Source organism: Sceloporus undulatus, chromosome 6 (assembly GCF_019175285.1).
Source record: "Sceloporus undulatus isolate JIND9_A2432 ecotype Alabama chromosome 6, SceUnd_v1.1, whole genome shotgun sequence".
Classification (NCBI taxonomy): domain Eukaryota; kingdom Metazoa; phylum Chordata; class Lepidosauria; order Squamata; family Phrynosomatidae; genus Sceloporus; species Sceloporus undulatus.
This window is the reverse complement of record NC_056527.1, coordinates 39,265,147-39,279,946: the sequence shown is the minus strand read 5'-3', so window position 1 is coordinate 39,279,946 and position 14,800 is coordinate 39,265,147. Positions and strand designations below refer to the sequence as shown.

General features: G+C 40.2%; 1 long non-coding RNA gene across 2 annotated transcripts; it reads right to left on the bottom strand.

Annotated features, from left to right (window-relative positions):
• Positions 1-12: 12 nt before the first annotated feature.
• Positions 13-14,427, bottom strand: LOC121934218. 2 transcript variants are annotated; one of them, XR_006104587.1, is made up of 4 exons: positions 14,085-14,427; positions 11,752-11,793; positions 6,873-6,937; positions 13-440 (listed from the first exon to the last, which is right to left on the bottom strand). It is a non-coding gene; the product is annotated as an uncharacterized LOC121934218 (long non-coding RNA). The 2 variants fall into 2 exon arrangements; XR_006104588.1 differs by lacking the exon at positions 13-440 and adding an exon at positions 3,900-3,980.
• Positions 14,428-14,800: the final 373 nt, after the last annotated feature.

The following is a 14,800-nucleotide window of genomic DNA, read 5'->3' as shown; positions in this document are numbered from 1 at the left end:
AAACATCAGGAATAAACTCTTCTAGAACATGGCCAGATAGCCCAAAAACCCAACAAAAAACTATGGACACCAGCCACGAAAGCCTTTGACTTCAGATCATAATATTCTTCATTCTTTTTAATGGAGCCACTGTTGCTTCTTCCAAGTGTGTCCACAGGGAAATTCATCCCAGACTCCTCAATTACATTTTTCCAACTTGGGATAACAGGAACTCAGTATGGTATTTACGGGGGTGGAAGAAAGTGAAAAGTCCTTCATCCTTTAGTAACTGATGTCTGTCTGATTAAACTAATTCATTCTTACTTCTCCATAGAAGTGACTGCAAAGTACCATTTTTTAACATGGGAAAGAACAAACTGTTCTGATAGCCAGAGGAAGAAAGATAAGTAGTTCTCAGTTGACTCCGCTGCATCAACAGGCCTTTGAAATGCCCTATCAGCCTAGATACAAAAGAGAATAAGTTTAAAAGCCAATCTTTCCAGGAAGTTTTCACACATTACACATTTCATGAATAGTTGCTCCTCCAGTATGGAAAAATCATACCTTGGTCAAGTACTCAGCCATGTGTGACAAATGAATATGTATCTGTACAAGTCTGTTGGTTCTGAAATGTTCTCATGATGTCGTATGTTCTGTATTTCATTGGTAGTACAACACCATTAAGACTTAAATATCCTGAAGGCACCAGATTCTGTCTGATCTTAGAAGATAAGCAGGATGAGGCCTGATCAGTACTTGGTTAATACTATGGAATATCAGGTGCTGTAGACTGTATTTCAGAGGAAAGCAATGGCAACGTCTTCTGTGTATCCCCTGCCTAAGAAAATCCTATGGAATACATGGGGTTACTTGAAGGCATAGACACATACAGAGGCAACAGGCAACTTAAAGGCATATACACAGACACATACAAAAACAACACCATTGTTAAATTGTTTCAAAGCATACTCAGATTATATAAAACTTTCACCTTTTTAAACTCTCTCAAAGTACATTTTTCAGGTACCATTAGGCAAGTAGCACTGCATGGTGCAACACATATGAGGTGCATTGATTGGAATAACTGTAGCATACATACATTCTTCTCCAAATGAGCAATATAGTGTGGTATAGTCCTTAGGTATGAATGGGCATGATCCAGAAGTTTGAGGGTGGCACCACTTTGTTTTCAGGTCTTCCTGAGCTCCAAAGGGCTGTGGATGCAGTGCACTATTGCAGCTGCCATTTAGGGCGACAGGAGTGATCAGCCAGTGTGCTGTTCTAGGCTGTCTTTCTAACTTTTCAGGTTTTGGGAGGGGCTGGCTGTTTCAGGGTTGCTTTCTGAAACATTATTTTAAAGCCATGAAATAACATTCTGGGGCTTGTAAATTATTGTTGCCTTTGGCCCAAAATTGGGAGGGGTTTTTGGAGGGCCAGCAGGGGCTCAAAGAGCATCACCCCACAAAGGACCATGTGCTCCATAAACCTCATGGTTCCCATCCCACCTTAGGAAAGGCTAAACAGTCCATGTTGACTGGGAAATACTAGGAGCTGTAGTTTAGAAAGCAATTTTTTCCAGCTTGTTCCTTAGGGAACAAGAATTTAAGAACTGTTACTATATAGGATAAAAATACAATTGCCATTAACTTTATAAATAACAAAATTATGTGTTTTGTTCTTTATATTTTTCATCTGTTCTGATTTTAAAATGCCTGTCACCATAGGCTCTGGAAAATGAAGAATAAAAAAAGAACTGTCTTTCCTCTTCCAATAGTTCTGAATTCTGACATTTGTGACAAATGTTTGGACTATTATTACTCATAGATATTTAATAACATTGAAATGGGGTGGGAAATCCCCCAAAATTAGAAACTAGGGGATTAAGACTGATAGGAACTGGAGTTCAACAACATCCGCAGGGCAACAGGAACCCCTACCCTGGTGTAGCTGCTGCTCTATCATTATAGAGAATGAAATAATTTTGAAGAAAATATGGTTTTGAATTTGAGAAAGGCAAGCCGTTATACGTGACACATGAAACCTTTAGGTGGCAGCCAAGGGCTATCATTTTAGCATGCTTGTGCAGATTTATGCAGGGCTCATCATTTCAGATCCAGACTTCAGAATATCCAGGTTCCTGAGATGAATTTGCCAATATGATTAGTTAGTAACCAAGCAACTGTGAACAGATTTATAATGAATGTTTTGCACTATTTACCATGAAGTCATGATACAATTTACGGTTGTTTGTATATATTATCACACAAGGTTGCTGAAGTTAGTGAGACAATTGGGAACTAAGGCAAAAATCCATAAATGTTTTCCGCAGTGCTGGGACAACCCTGCCACTGTCCTTTCTACACCAGCATGGAAAGCCCAAGTCTTGATAAAGTCCACATAAAACATCTTGAAAACCACAAGGCACAGCTACCATGCAACAGTTACTATTTTCATTGGCTGGAACAGCTAAAGCAGTCAGTACGCCCATCATGAACTTGCAGTTGCTCACACGACTCACAAATACACCAGTATAACCAATGTTTGGGCCATCCCCTGATCCCAGAGAGATCTTATATTATGTTGTGGTTCAGTAGCTTGGGTGGGTTAGGTACAGAACTCCCTTTATTTATTTATTCCATTTTTATTCCTCCCTTCCTTCAGGAAGACACATGATCTTTTTATTCTTAAACAATCTTGTGAAGTAGGTTAAGTTTGGAAATAGTGGCTCATAAACCCTTTTTGCACCCTCAGGCCTTGGTATATTTTTGTAAAATGACACTGTTACTCAGCAGCAAGCCACCAGAGTCAATGACTGTGTAGTCAATGGGGAAGGAAAAGGAATGCTAATGCTATCCCATTGACTATGGTGCATTTGATTGTCAATAGGTTATGCCTTGTTCACATGGGCCAAAAGGCCCATTCCATCCCCATATTGTGCAGATGATGCATGCCCCAAACCTTGGTTCTGGTGCAGACTGTCCAGGTGATGTCTGGCACATCCTGCACCAGAATCAGGGCACAACAACGTTAACACAAATTGAAACAACTTTTCTGTTGTTCTGGATTTCCAGGCAGATTCAGAACCCTCTGTTTCTGCACTGTGGCGGCTGTCTGCACAGGTGTCCCACTGAGCCACCCAGTGTGTCCACAGTGGGTCACATGTTCTGAGGTCAGAATGAAGTGACCAGCATGTGACCATTGCTGGGCACCTTAATCTGACCTCAGAAGTGGTCATGTAGACAGAAATGGAAGGGAAGGGAAGGTAACGGGGAAATTGGGGCAGCTAAGAGGCTGGGACACTCCAGGCTGCCCTTGGAGTATCCTGGTCAGTACAGACAAAGCCATAGTTAGTATCACAATTACATGTAAGGTTTATTTATATTAACATATTGAATATATTGAAGTACAATTTTAATAAAAATTAAACAGTATGACTCTGGGTGAGGGACTTTGGCCAAGATCCTACTCAGCATTTTAAAATACAGTAAATAAAATCATATAAATATACATAGAAAGATCTTGTAGCACCTTTGAGACTAACTGAAAGAAAGAAATTGGCAGTATGAGCTTTCGTAGGCATCAGTCTACTTCCTCAGATGTAAATATAGTTTGTGTATACACTCACCTAGTTGTACTGCATGATTCCACTGGAGAAGTTACACAAGAGAAAACTCAGACCATTGAGTATTGCTGCACAGCTGCTTACAGTTCCATTGTAACATTCTGGAGTAGCCATGTTGGCCATGCAGCAAACAAAACAAAATCCAAAATCTACAAAAGAGTGATACTTTTCTTGCCCGACTGAAATGCACCGAACATATGCCAGCTTTCTAAGCTCCTCTGACTTCTCCACCAGGCAAAAGATGTTAAAAATAATATAGGAGAGTGATGATGTAAGAATCACAGACCTACATTTTATTCCAGTTGTTGTCTCAGTTGTAGTTTGGTTGATTTGGAACTCAGTTCAACTAGATCCCACTTCCCTCTTGGCTAGGTAGTGACTGAGATAAAGGACAATAAAATTTAAATTCCATTATCAGCAGTAAAGTGATTCCTCTAAGGTTACAGGTTGTCATCATCTTTTGTGAAGCCACAGGCTTCTTTCTTAGACAGAGAACATAGAATTTCTCAAGAATTCTCTGTACTGCTACATCTGGGGGGAAAAAACACTTTTAGGTGCTATATAGATAAAATTGTGTAGAAATGGACTTTAAATTTTATTGTCCTTTGTCTCAGTCCCCACATGGCCAAGAAGGGAATGGTCTTTCCCTGCATTGAGATCCCTCAAAACCAACTGAACTGCAACATTGAAAACAAGCAGCCACCCACCTCACCGGGCAGGATGCTTTGCCGCCGGGAGCTGCACAGCAAGGTTCCCAGGCTCACGCCAGCATGCCTTCCTGGGATGAGCTGCGCTGCTATTGGGCGGCTGGTATGGGGAGGAGAGGTCCTCCACCTCAGTGGGCTGCTCTGAGAGGCAAGAGGACCTCTCTATGGTGTGCCCTGGTCCTCCAGAGCAGCCCATTGGCTGGGCTGCCTTGGGGGAGGGGTCACCATGCCTGCTGTGCATGCTGGGGCCTGGCCTATATAAGGGCCATGTGCTCTGGCCCCAGTGCCATTTGCTGCTCGGCTCTCCCACCCTCCCTCCCTCGGGTTGGTGGTTTTAGTCACAACTTCAGGGGCGGCAGAATAGGTCATGGATCTGGTTGGTGTGGTTACCAGGGCTACAGAGCACTGGTATGGGAGTCATTAGGTACCCGGGGGCGATGAGGGCATACGTTGCGGCCATTGTGGGGGCCACAACGCGGTAGCACCTCCCGGTGCTGGTGGCATGGCTGCGAGATGGCGTTCCTTAGCCTAGGGGCGGTCACCAGGCGTGCGGCTTATCGAACAACCGGGGGGGGGGGGGGTTCAATAGTACAGATCCTGACCTCATGCTTTGGGCCAACCCTACCAATTTCATTGCTTGCTGAATAAAGTTGTGGCCTTTCCTCCAGCTTTGGCTCATGTGTTTACTTGCGGTGGCCTCCTAGGCAACATCTGATACAAAATGTATGCCTGTGACCCTAACACTATCACTTTTCTTTTCCCGTGCAGTTACATTATAGTTAGAGTTTGCACGTGAGCACATGTCTGCATGCAACCCATGTGCAAGTGTTGCACCTACTTGCATATATTTTTTCAGCCTTCCATTGTACTGAGAGAGTACATCTGTTGAGAGTACTGAACAGGATTCTAAACATTCTACTTTGAATCCCATTTTGAGAGAAAGGGGGATATAAATCAAATAAATACATGCTACTTGATGATTAATAGGGGCAGCAATTTTATTTTTTAACATTTTAATAATTGAAAGCACTAATGAACAAAGTATGATTGGGAGGGATTTTGATAGTTATTGGAGAAATTTGACCAGCCCTTCTTGAAGGTCAGCAAGAAATATAGTGCAAAGATACCACGTTTGTTATTCTGTTAATAATGGAGGGGCACTGCCCACGTAATGCCAATTCACATCTGATCATTTTTATTTTTGAGTCTCTAGTTGTTATGATTGCAAAGGGAATGGAATGCAACTGCTTGGGAATTCAGAGTCCACTCAGTTACACAAAGTTCCTGGCTCTTCTCCCATAAACAGTAATCCTGCCCTCTGTTTAGATTAGGGGTTGGCAAAGTACAACCCCACTATCCCCTGATCCCTTGATTCTTTTTTTTTTTTAAATCCTGACCTAAAATTGATGTATGGAAACATGTTGGGGGTGAGGGATAGCTCAACCCTGCCGAAATAAAAAATAGTCTGCTCTCTTCTGTGGTCCATTGTCTTCATTTCTGCTTGTTTTTAAGCAACCATGGACTTAATGCAGCCTGTGGAAGTTCTTGGAGGTAAAAAAAATTTGACCCCAGAGTTTGTCAAGTAACGCACCTCTGGTTGAGAACTATTGTCCATAAATTACACCCCTCCTTTATCCTTTCTCTTTATTTCCATTTCATGCTACTTTAAAGCACTTTAGTATGTTGGTTAAAAAGAGAGAGAGAGAGAGAGAGAGAGCTGAACATAGTGCTGTGCTTTAGGATCTGTGTTGAGCATGTATTTTATTATCGGAACCTAGAAAGCTGTACACTGACATTCATGGATGATTTAAAAAACCTCAGTGATTTAATTGTACACAGTTTTCATCTGGAAATGGTGCTGTAGTGCAGTTTGCATTGCTAGTCTCACTGTTGACATTGGGCAGTTGAACTTCTATGGTTGTTCAACTGAATGTAAACTACTTTTGTACTTTGAACTCAGTTTGCAGCAACTGAAATAAGTTGAAGACAAAGGGGGAAGGTAGGAAGAAAAGAAGTAAATTGGGACATTTTAAAAGCAGCTGAAAAAGTGGGATGATGGAGGGTTAATTAGGACCTTCTCTGCCAAAACAAGATATTCGGAGGGCATGTGATATGCATGCAGAAAGTCTCAGGTTCATGTCTTCCTAACAGCTGAACAAATCAGGTGCCAGGTGCTGGGAAATCTGTTTCATAACCAAAAATCCTATTCACAGAGTAGACTGCCATGGGCAATGATTATTTTTTTATAAAAATAAATAGGGAATAATAGAATTTGTTACCTTTGCTTGGCACTTCCATGACATTTGGAAAGTCTCATGACTTTGGATACATTTCCCCTCCCAGGTTGGGGCCTGGGATAGGGATGTTAATTACGGAATGAGTTTTCAGAAAGTCTTCAAAAACAATTTAACTATAAGACATGCACATGAACCACCATGCAAACATTTTAATTAGTTTAATTATTAAGTTAGACAAAGGTTCTTCAGACACAATATTAACTTGGAATAAGAGTAACAGACAACAGTGAGGCATTGAGGAACACCTGGGATCAGTTATGTACTTACATTTTCATTCCTTGTCAACACATTCAGTTACAAGGAGCAGGCTGGATATCAGAGTTGATCCACCACTGGGTAAAGGAATAAACACACTGTCTCTTACTACTATGGAAATGAAAGCAACATAGGCACATAGGATTTACATATCGCAATTCTCAAGAAAATTACAAAGGAAGACTAGAGAAAGAAATACAGTAGCTGAATTGAACTGTATCCACAAATCCCTTACTGCACATACAAGAAAAGGAATGTCCTCAGAGAAGGCTTTGAACTCAAGGAAATTGACTTTTAGTAATCAGATTTATTGCTTTGACATATTGATACTAATTGACCATTAAAGATCTGAAAAACCTGTATCACCTCATGCAGACCTTAGAAGATTTAGAGCAAGGATCATGATTTGCATTTTTCGGGATCCTGTTATTTTTTTCCCCACTCCCACAACTGTATAAATATTCTTAATAATCAGAGGCTTTAATATCGTTCTATATTGCATCTGAAGAAGTTGATTGATATCCACAAAAGCTCATGCTAAAATAATAATCAGTCTCAAAGGTGCTGCTGGATTCCCTTTTCTCTCTCCCCCCCCCCCCCTTTTACAAGCACATCTGATTTTCTGTCATGGAAAAAAAAATTCTGAAGTGTATGTCTATGACCAATTTTGCCTTGGTTTGGAGTTTTTCTTGAAATATGCTTTCTGAATTTTGCCAGCCATAAACTGGGCAGTAACTTAGCATATTAAGTTCTCCTTACAACCAAATACCATGCAAAAAGGGAATGGAATTTCTTTGTCAGCATAGGGGCACACAGTGTTTATTTAGATAAGGATCACTCTAAGATGAGGGTTTTCTTTTATTCTTTTACTATTGAAACATAATGCAATACAAAGCAAGATTAATAAGCAAACAAGGCCTACATATAAAATATATGTGGAATTTGCTACAAGATGGTCATCAGCTTGGACAGCTTTACAAAGAGGATTAGAGGGTGAATCTACACTGTAGAAATAATGCAGTTTGACACCACTTTAAATGTTGTAGCTCCATCCTATGGAATCCCGGGATTTATAGTTTTACATTTATAGTTTTAGCTTTCTCTGCCAAAGAGGGCTGGTGCCTCAGAAAACTACAATTCCCAGGATTCTGTAGGATGGAACCATAGCTGTTAAAATACTGTCAGTTTGCATTATTTCTACAGGATAGATGTACTCTGGGTAAATTCATAGAGCAAAACGTTATGGGTACTAGTCTATGGATAATAGTTGTGATGGCTATGTATTACTTCCAGTATGCCTCCAAATATCAGAAGGAAAGGTGTTGTCACAGTCAGTGGCATCACTGGGGGGTGCGGACTGTACCAGGTGACACCTCAAAGGCAGGGTGACACCTGGTTGGGTCCTTTTCCTGCTCCTGAGGGATGTGTGATTGCTGGTGCTGCTTCATTTGGTGCCAGTGCCATCTCTGTTGCCCAACATTTTTGCTGAGGAAGAAGCTGGACAGCAGAGGAGGAGGAGGAGGAGTAGGGATGAATGTTCACTCCTCAAAGCTCCTCCTTTGCTCAGCTTTTTCACTGAGGAGGAAGCTGGGTAATGGAGGAGGAGGGTGTGTTGGAAAGAAAAACCACCGTGGGATGCTAGAAGGTAAGAGGTATACTCTGGTGCTTTTGTGGGGGGAAATGTATATGAAGTCATGTTGCTGTAAGAAAGGCTTTTTTATGTGTTCAACTGATCTGTTTTGGGTGTTTCAGAAGATCCTCTTTCTATAACTGCAGACTGTTGTCTCGCTTCCCTGTGGACTCTTGTATGACCAGAGTCTTAGAATCATAGAATCATAGAATCATAGAGTTGGAAGAGACCGCAAGGGCCATCCAGTCCAACCCCCTGCCATGCAGGAAATCCAGATCAAAGCATCGTCGACAGATGGCCATCCAGCCTCTGTTTGATGACTAGGAAGTAGAAAACAATCTGCAGTTATAGAAAGGGGACGTCCTATCACGTATTATCACATAATGCTAGGAATTCTGGCTACAACAGCAGAAAGAAAGAAAAACAGAAGAATTAGCTCATGAAGAAGGGCTTATACCTGAAACACATAAGCTGAACAAATAAAAAAGCATTTTTTATAACAACATGGCTCCATACACATTTTCCCCACAAGAACACTAGAGTATATTTCTTACCTTCTAGCAATGGAGGAGGAGGAAACTAGGCAGCGGAAGAGGAGTGGGAGTGAGTGCACCCCTTCTGCCTCCTACTGCTTCACTTGCCTGGTTGTCCCTTGGTTGCCCTGGATGGGTGGCCAGGCAAGTGAGAGAGCCCTTACAAGGACTGCATTCCCACTTACAAATACATCACTTTGCTAACCAAATTGATGGATTGGTTTAGCAGTGGAGCATGGTTCACACTACACTTGTCCCGATCAGATTTTCTTGCTACATAATAAAATAAAATAACCCACTTGTGGTTCACATTCATGAATGAATTGATTCAAAATGGATCTGCTTCAGCTGGCCAAAGGGCAAATTTAAATTGATTCCAATCCACATCTAGTTCACACTTGTGCGGAACTGATTTATCCAAAACGATGTGGAAAATATCAGCATCAAAAAGACATGGGTTAAAAGGGTCTAGTGCATGCCCCCCCCCTGCTCTGAATCACTTCAGCGATTTGGTTCAAGTGAAACCATGGTAATTTAAACCAGTTCAAACCCATTTGCAATCTAGTTAAAAGGTAGTGGGGAGGGTGGACAGGGGTGCAAGGCAGTATGGCGGGGGGGGGGGGGGGGGGGGGGAGGCCACTGCCGCCTCTCCCCTTGTATCCTGTCCACACCAGGTGACACCAGGGATAGTGACACCACTGATTGCAGCCATGTTCTTTTTCTGGGCTTCTAGCTGTCCACAGTGGGAACTGAATGTGGAACAAGACAGGCCCTTGTCCTAATCTAGCATGCTTCTCATTTTTGTATGTGCTTGGAGATCAAAACTTTTAAAAATAAATAAATACGTTTCACTTCACAAAGTTCTGTTTGTGATTATAAACGCCTTTGTGTTTTACTGTTTTTTCCTTTGCACTCTTGCTACGAGCTATCTCTTCGAGGCACCTACATGTGGAAACAATTTTTTCCAGTCCCTTACCTCATGTTTGGTGTCATGGTACTGAGGCAATTTTAAATACATTCAGAACTGGCTTGTGGTTTAATACTTAGCACAGAAAATTATGCTTGGCTTTAGAGACAAAACAGTATCTTGTCAAAAGCATTGTCTGGAGCTGTCACTTCCATCTCCAATACTTGTTTTATCCCTTTTTGTTCTCTAATCTGCCCTCAAAAACACAACCATGAAGCTCAGTGTTATGTAAGGCAGGTCCTTGTTTTCTTTGCCTCTTGTCAAAGAATGTGCATGCCAGTAGAAATGTGGGTAGTATATTCATTGCAAAAGAACTTTCAGACCGCTTTTTATTCAGCTCACAAAAATATTCTGCCTATTGAAAGATCTGAAAGAATGACATTTGGAAATGGAGAAGGAGATGCAACTCAACCCCCCCCCCCTCAAAAAAGGTTGTGATAGTCCATCTGTGAAAACCTTTTTTGTTCATGTCAGAAGTTGGGCTCCAATAAATAGTTGGCACCAAGAATGAAAGCTTCATTACATCCAGATGAAGCAGATGCTGAGTCTGTCTCAAACTATTATAAGACTTCTTTGACTATGAAGCCGTCAGAAATTAATGCTGAGATGAAAGTGCTGAGATATCAACATTTCAGTTGCATTTACCAACACTTTAAAAGCTCCAAAAAGGCATTTATTGGTCTTCAGTTTACAAACAGATTTTTTTAGAAAGGTAGATTGTGTAATACAGGAAGAATCACTGCAGTCAGGCAGTTTTGGCAATTTTGTGAGGTTCTTGGAATGGTTTAGAGAATATTGAAATAATTTGTACTAAGTTTCTAAAAATAAGGATTCCAGTTTTATTTTGTGCTATTGCATCTAGTTCCATCCCTTTGTATCAATACGCTAAATTAACTTTCAGAATTTCTATTTTTCTAAGTGCTCCTCATCTTTGATATTAAAAAACATGAGTTCTTTCAATGTATCTTGTTGAGTTTTGCCAGATTTTGCAGGCTGCTGTCACATCTGCATCCATTCATTCTGTGTCAGTGTGCCCTGTTGTGCAAGCTGTTTGTGTAGCAATTTCTTGGAGCTGCACTAGGGCTCTTCCAAAGTATTGAAACATAGGGAGTGTTTTAGTGAAACAATCCTATGGTTTGAAAGGCAAATTTACTCCTCTCTGAATTTTAAAAAAGATTCTTACAGTTAAAGTGCAAAAGTTCCGTTTCACTGATGTTATATTATTGTGTGCCTTCAAGTCATTTCTGACATTGTGATCCTAAAGCAAACCTATTGTGGGGTTTTCCAGGGTTGAGAGGGTGTGACTCTTTTAAAGTCACCCACTGGGTTTCCATGGGTGATCAGGGATTCAAACCCTGGTCTCCAGAGCATATTCCAATGCTGAAACCACTACACCACATTGGTTCTCTGATGCATTAAAGCATTATAAATTTGAGGGGAAAAATGAGCCAGTATGTGTAATGGTTTAGGTATTGGACTAGGAGACCAGGGTTTGAATCCCTGCTCAGCAATGGAAACCAGAGGGTGGCCTTGGACAAGTCATACTCCTTCAGCCTCAGAGAAAATCAATGGCAAACCTCCTCAGAATGAATCTTGCCAAGAAAATACAGTGATAGGTTTGCCTTAAGTTCACTAAAAGTCAGAAATGATTTGAAGGCACACAAGGACAACAACTCTAAGAAAAATAATTAAAAGAGGAAATGTGGAGAACAAAAGACTTTTATGTTTTGTTATGTCTCAGATTTTAAAAAAAAGACCTACTTGAGGGTGAGAATAAAAGGTCGCAGCTGGTGCCAGAAAATTCTGTAGAACAAAAGACATATCATTTGTATATTTGAAAACACCCTGGGAACTATAGCCACAGATACTGCACCCTCCTAAAACATTTATCCCAACTGGAGCTATATAAATGAAATGCATCAATTTAAAAAATTTAAGATGTGTATATTAGTGGTCATAATGCTAAAATGCATTACATTAGGACAGCTGCTTGCAAGACTGTACATGCTAGGAAACATACAAAGATGTATGTCTTAGGAGAAATGTACACAAAAGTGAATATCAGTGTTCATACTAATGTAATACTTATGATGAGCTGAGTTTAAGACTGGAAAGGGGTCACAAAGGGTGTGTGTACACTGTAGAAATAATGCATTGACACTGTTTTAAGTGCTTTAGCTCTACCATATGGAATCCTGGGAATTGCAATTTTGAAGGTCTTGAGCCTTTTTTGCCCAAGAGTACTGGGCTGCACTGCAGAAATAATCCAGTTTGACACCACATTAACTGCATGGCTCAAAGGTAGGGAATTTTGGGATTTGTAATTCTATGAGACATTTAGCCTTCTCTGTCAGAGAGCCCTGCTGCCACAATGAACTACAGCAGCCAGAATTCCACAGCACTGAGCCATGGCAGTTAAACTGGTGTCAAACTGGATTTTTTCTGCAGTGCGGATGCAGCCCAAGTTAGGGATAACCATTCAATTTGACAAATAGAAAAGTGAGACAAAGTAGAATTGATAGATATGTCATTTTTTTAAAAAAAGTGATAATATATTATAGCTCAGTGACTCCAGATTGTTCTACCCTACATATCATGTGCCTAAAGGACTCAAATGCAGGACAGTAACATTGTTTGCACTAACCATCACTTCAGCACTGCAGAAATGGTTCACCCTTACACCACTTTAACTGCCATGACTCCATCTTTTGGTATCCTGTGATTTATAGTTTATTGTGGCACCAGACATCTCTGACAGAGAAGGCTAAATGTCTCACAAAACTACATATCCCAGTTACAATGGTGTCAAACTGGATAATTTATGCAGTGTGGATGCAACCTTGTTTGTGTGCTGAACCAGTGAGTTGGTTAAAGATATTGGTATTTCCACATAGGAAACTTCTGCTGGTCAAATGAGCAGCAGACAAATGGCTAACAGGGGTTGGCTACACCGATGAACATATTATGGTTTGGATTTGGGTTTGTACATGCATGAGAAAACAGTAACAAAAGGCTTGTTAAATCACTAGCTGTTTCAAAACATCAAGAGGAAAGCTGGTTTCTACTGTCATATTTCTATGTTGTTGTTTTTTAAAGTCATCTTGCTTCTACATTAAACTTTCCTTGACCTCTCCCCTCAGATGTTTGACTGACTGTTTTTCCTCCTTACTGTCTAACTCATTTTTCCAACCAACATAATGCAGCCATCTTCCCAAACTAACCTGTTACTCCTTTAATTTTTTCCTCATTACTGCCTTAGCTGCTTCTATATATACCCTGCCCTCTACCCTGTTGTTCATCACACATTGTATTTTGCACAAACTGCAATTCTTTTGCATATGAAAACATTTTTTTGCATTTTTTTCTGAATTGGAAAAAAAATGGAAAATGCACAAAAATGCACCCTATTCCTTGCAACATGCAGAGATGTAGAGACACCCATTCATACTGAGAAGAAAATGTCAATATTCTTAAATCTCTGATAAACATATATAGCGGATGACAAGTCAGAAATGACTTGAAGGCACACAATGACAACAATTCCATGTCTTTGTCCCATGACATAAAGGCACACCAATTTTAGCATCCATTCGATCCTTGAGATGATATGGAAAGGCCACATGCTCCTAAGATCTCCTCCACAGTTGCTTAGAATAGAACATTTATTTTTGCGACACCGATTATACCAAGGGAATGCATTCCATTTTAAAATCCAATTGGATACAACAGTTTTTCTTTTTAGATGGATCTGGAAAAATTATCTATTTTTGCAATCCTTCTCTGAGTAGTCCAATCTAACAGCTATTTCAAGGACAGCAAACACTGCAGTTTAATGTTTTGGACTCTGTACATTGCATGCTTTATTATTATAAAGCTTCAGAACTAAGAGGTTTATAAATATTCATGATACAGAAATATATAAAACAACTAAAGGTCTAACCACATTTTGGCATACATCAAATATTTCTTTCAGATATGAAAATTTACAGCTGATGGTGTTGAATCATTCTGAGAAACACTACAATTACATATGTACATAAAATTAGCTAGTGAAGATATGAGGAAAGTAAATTTGAAAGATTCAAATGACTCACGATTTGAAAGATTTTGTTGATTCCAATTGAAAGCCTCTGTGATGAGTAATGATTACCCCAACAATGACATCTGATTATCTTCAACATATACCAACAAGGGCAAGGATGGGTCAACCACTGAATATGGAAGATTTCTGTATAAGAATCTAATTCAGCAATACATGCCTGTCTTTACTTAAGATACTTTAAAAGCACTAGGTTAGCTGGGTTACTGGATGAGCTGGTGGGAAGTAGAGTACTGTATATACTCATCTATAAGTCTAGAAATTTGGTAATAAATTGCAAGGACAGAAAATGTGAAGGAGTTGATTTTTGGAGATGGAAGAGTGGAATATGCATGGAGCAGAGGAACCCAGCTTGATACAAGGCACCCTTACAGACAAAATCTAATATATAGTCCAAAAAACCCACAAAAAAACTACTAATATATATTGTTTTTTTCTGTTTGGGAGTTGCTCAATATAATTTACCAACTGGAAGAAGAAGAACTTAACAATTAGAATACACTAACAAACTAAAAGCAGCAGCAAAAGCACACCTTGATGCTCACTGCAAAGCTGTACTTGGTGAGCTTCACAATCTATTTTTGTTCTTAGTGCTCAGGATACAGCAAACTTGCCTACCTTCCTCATCACCTCATAAGTACGGTTTCCAGGTCTCCGGGCCTGGACTAACATCTCCAATTCTTAAAGTGAGACGAAGGAATCTTAGGATAA